The sequence below is a fragment of the Oryctolagus cuniculus genome, chromosome 3 (genome assembly GCF_964237555.1).
Source record: "Oryctolagus cuniculus chromosome 3, mOryCun1.1, whole genome shotgun sequence".
NCBI classification, from domain to species: Eukaryota; Metazoa; Chordata; class Mammalia; order Lagomorpha; family Leporidae; genus Oryctolagus; species Oryctolagus cuniculus.
This window is the reverse complement of record NC_091434.1, coordinates 181,422,980-181,428,003: the sequence shown is the minus strand read 5'-3', so window position 1 is coordinate 181,428,003 and position 5,024 is coordinate 181,422,980.

Sequence of the window (5,024 nt, the reverse complement as noted above, 5' to 3'; positions counted from 1 at the left end):
AAAATTTTAAAAACTAAAATTCATTTCTGAATGCAACCTCCTTCACTCAAGATGCTTTGTCAGCAATGATACCAGGCATGTAGTCCATCCCTGATGCACTGAGATCCTGAGAACTTGGCCATGCTCATGTGGTCTCTTGTCTTTTATCAACTAAAGAAAACCATCCCTATACAGATTTTTAAGATTAGGAAGCAAAAACAAGACAAGAGAAGCTAGATATAACTCAAGGTGAATACCTAATTTTGTCCCATTGAAACTCTTTCTTTTTATTTGAGTTAGACAGAGAGAGGGGGACACATTTAGAGAGAGAAAGTGGGACAGACTGAAGAGAGAGAGAAAGAAACAGAGAGAGAGATCTTCTTTCTGCTGGTTCACTCCCCAAATGGCTGCAATGGCTAGGGCTGGAATAGGCTGATGCCAGGAGCTGGGACCTTCTTGGTCTCCCACGTGGGTGCAGAGTGCCCAAGCACTTGGGCCATCCTCTGCTGCCTTCCCTGGCATATAATCAGGGAGCTGGATCAGAAGTGGAGCAGCCAGGACTGGAACATGCACCAGTGGGATGCGACATTATAGTCGGTCAATTTACCTACTGTGCCACAACGCTGGCACAAAAACTGTTGCATAATTGCCATTGTTTGGTGAAAGAAATGAGCAGGACCATTGTTTTGTTGGGGAAGGATTCTCTGGTGAATACCTACAGCGCATTTTCTGAGAAAGATATGGCTGGCTTTCTCAAACTCTCTCCTAATAAGATGATATTCTCTGATCATTCACAAAGACAACAAGTAAAAGGACTTGAGCATTTCCAAAAATATTTCCTTAAAATTGTCCTTAAAATGTATTGAATCATTTGCAGATAGAGAAAGACAGAGATCTACCATCCACTGGTTAAGTCCTCAGGAACTTCAATAGTCAGGGATGGGCTGGGCCAAAGCCAAGAGCTTAGATCTCAAGCTGAGTCTGTCATGTGGGTTGCAGGCATTCAACTACTCAAACCATCACCTGCTGCCTCCCAGAGTGAACACTGGCAGGAGGCTGGATTGGAAGCAGGGCTGAGACTCCAACCTAGGACTTCGGTAGGGAAGCAGGCATCCCAAGCAGCTGCTTGACAGCTGCACAAACACCCACTACCTGACTTTGACAAGACCACTGCATTCATGAAAGCCATGGCTCCAGTCCAGGGTCATCCTGGTGAAACCATGCTGCACCTCATGGTACAAGTCTTGGAGCTGCTTCAGGACCTCCAACTCGCTTGTTTGAAATCCCATGGGAAACCCTGCTTTTGTCTGCAGCACATCTGGGGGCAGCAGGTTTGGCTCCCAGTGAGCAGGACGTTTGTTCCTAGGTGGTTTTGCAGTCAGAACTGTGGAAGTGCATCAGTTGAGGAATCCATGCTGTGGGCTTTGTCTCTGCTGTTAGTCATCGGTTCTCTTCAGTTAGGGGGTGAACACGATTATTTTTTCTTTGTAAGTTGAGTAGATGCTCTGTTGCTGCTTGTCTTCAGCATTGTCTCACCCCTTCTTACAGAAGTCGTCCATCTGATAACTGCTGCTTTCTCTGGACACCGTCCCCATGGGGTGTTTGTGAGTGCTGACGATTTTACCATTCTTCCACTCATTGCACCATGGAGTTGATGTTTGCTTGCCTCAGTTTCAGCAGAATTCTTGTTGCTCTGATAAAACTTTTCAAACTGGTGTTTGTCATTCTTAGTGCCTGAGATGACATCCTATTTAGTCATGTTATAAATAGTGATACAAGTTAATGTACGTGAAAACTTTTTTGAAATCCCTGTGTAATTTTTTGTAATACTCTTTTCCTGGAATATTTTGAAGATCTTTAATATGTGCAATGCCTACATATCAGTATATAAAATGGACATAAAAACAGATGGATTCATAGATCCAGAAAGTTGAGTGGTGGTTTTCATTGCTGGATGCAGGGAATGTGAGATGTTGTTCAACGGGTTTTAAAATCTCAGTCATACATGATGGAAAAATTCGAGATCTTCTGCTTGAGTAAAGCAATGTGTCCATAGTGAACAATTCTGTACACACTTAGAAGTTGTTAATAGGGTGGCTTCCATGTCATGTATTTTATTACCATGGTAACAATAAAAATTAAAAACTATCTGGCATTAGATTAATTGTGAATTAACATAAAGTCTACAAGTATAATTCTGATAGGCTATTTATTGAATTTTGGTGTGTAAAACATGGGAAAGGGGCATACCAATAGGTTTTGAATTTTTATATTAAATATATATTATAAATATTGCTGTTTTGAAAATGGGAAGAAAATAACATGGCCAAATGGCAAAGTAAGTTCTAATTTATGGAGATGGTATAGTTAGAAGGAGAGAGACACTCACAGTCTATTCTAGAGCTAACGCTGGGCTGCCCTGAGAGCACTTTCTAATGCCTTCTCAGTAAGCTGGGGACGAGTGGCAGCCTGCAGTGCAGCGCACAGTTCCTGGACTCATCACTGGAGGAGTCTGGAGACACTTGCAAACACTGTGGACTCTGGAAGTTCCGCACTCTCAGTCTAGAGCTCTTGGGAATCCCAGGGAGCAACACCAGACAGTGTACTCCCCCTATCACACTCGACCTTAGCCAAAAGGCTGAGATGCGACCTTGTGCTCCCCCCATCCAGAATTAATTAAATTAATTAAAACAAAACAATGAAAATAGCATGAATAAGACACATTTGAAATAGGACAGAGATAAGATGCTACAGTTTGAAAAGCTCTAAGTGACTAAAAGGGGAACTGAAACATGACAAGGAGAAAGACTGTTCCTAACCATCAACAAACTTAAAGAAGCCAGGGACGGCACACACATGTGTGGTCACTAAAAACAGAACTAGTACATTAAATAGCAGATTAGCTGCAACCAGAGAGAACACTGGAGATGTCTAAAACAGATCTGAATTAATCACCTAGAAAAGGGCACAGAAAAAACACATCTGAAATATAAAGGGAAGGCAAGGAAAGGAAAGGAGAAAACGGAGAACTCCAGTGCAATCAGAATCCACACACCACTCTACCATTGTGATTACGCACGCATTACAGACCATTGACGTCGCAGGGAAGCAGGGAGAATGACAGGAGTGATCTTATGTGTGATGTCAGCTTGGGATTTTCAGGAGATGATCAAAGATGTGAATTCTAGGTTTCAAGAATCCAGATAAGAACCAAATGAGATGTCATAATGAAATCATTAAACATGAGTGACAAAGGGAATTTAAGAGTTGTCAGAATGGAAAGACAAACAGACCTCCAAGGGAGAAAGCCAAGAAAGGGGGTAAAAAATAACCATTAAGTAAACGTTACAATCCTCCTGTTCTTAAGAATGAGACAGACAGTTTTAAAACATTCTTTTGGGAATATAAATGAAAAAAACCTGAATTTGTTACTGAGATATCAAAATTCAATATTTTTTAAGATTTATGTACATATTAGAGTGATAGAGTTACTAACAGAGTGAGGGAGAGACAGAGAGAAAGATCTTCCATCCGCTGGTTTACTCCCTAAATGGTTGCAACAGCTGGAGCAGGGCCAAACCGAAGCCAAGAGCCAGGAGCTTTTCCTGGGTCTCCCACGTGGCTGCAGGAGCACAGGCACTAGGGCCATCTTCTACTGCTTTCCCAGGCCATAGCAGAGAGCTGCATCTGAAGAGGAGCAGCCGGTATACAAACCAGCACCAATATGGAAAGCCACGGCCTCAGGCAGAGGCTTAGCCCTCTGTACACCACAGCATCGGCCCCATTAAAATTCTATTTTAAGGGCAGGTAAAGATCCCAAAGGAAAAAAATGAGATGCAATATGTGAAGGAACCAATGGAATGTGATAGTCATTCTGAACAACTCTGATTCAGAGAACGGAGGTGGCTCTAACAGAAACAGGGGACCACACTAGACCCGGGTTTCAGGGAAGACAGTGAGTTCCCCCTCCAGTATTTCCTATTCACAGAGCCTCTGATAGGACTCGGCAGACACAGGAGCGACTGTCGATGAGAACAGAAACGCGGACAGTCACTCTGAGAACCCAGCTTCCAGACAGTCCAGGGGCAGAAGGAATGATCCATGTACGGACGTCGTTAAAAGGCAGCCGAAAGATACAAAAATCAATCACCCAAATACACAAGAAATGAACCCTGTGAGGTCATGGGGACTGACAGAAGAAGTGATGTCACCACATTTGTGGTGTTTGAGAACAAGGGGCCCCTCCTCCTGCTCTCTCCTGCCCACATGACTGCTCTGCAGGAAGCTCCCATCCTGCCCCGACGGCCATGGGCACCAGGCTGCTCTGCTGGGCAGTGCTCTGTCTCCTGGGGGCAGGTGAGTCCTCAGACACCATGCATTGCATCATGGCTGTGGTGTGCACATTTGCGTATGGTGTGTTCATGTGTGTTCATGTGTGTCAGTGAGGACTACAGCTGTTTTCCAACGGTGTTCCCAACTTCTGTCTCCACAGAAGACACGGATGCTGGAGTCTCCCAGTCCCCCAGGCACAAGGTCACAGGGAGGGGACAGAATGTCACTCTCACGTGTGACCCAGAGTCTGGTCATGCTCGTCTTTACTGGTACCGACAGAGCCAAGGGCAAGGCCTGCAGTTGATGATGTAATTCCAAGGTAAAGATCCAGCAGACGAGTCAGGGATGCCTGGTGCCCACTTCTCTGCTGAGAGGCCTGGGGGATCTTCCTCCACCCTGAAGATCCAGCCTGCACAGCCCGGGGACTCAGCCGTGTACCTCTGTGCCAGCAGCTTAGACACAGTGTGGTGCCGCCACCTCCCACCTGCACCCAAACCTCATCCTCTGTCTCAGGGCAGCTCTGAAAGACCCTAAGCAGAGGGTGTTCTGATCTTCATGGCTCAAAGGACAGAAGCAAATTTCGGAGCCGGTGCTGTGGCACAGCAGGTAAAGCTACTGCCTGCACTGCCGGCATCTCATATGGACACTGGCTCAAGTCCTGGCTGCTTGTATCCAGCTCTCTGCTCTAGCCTGGGAGAGCAGTAGAAGATGAC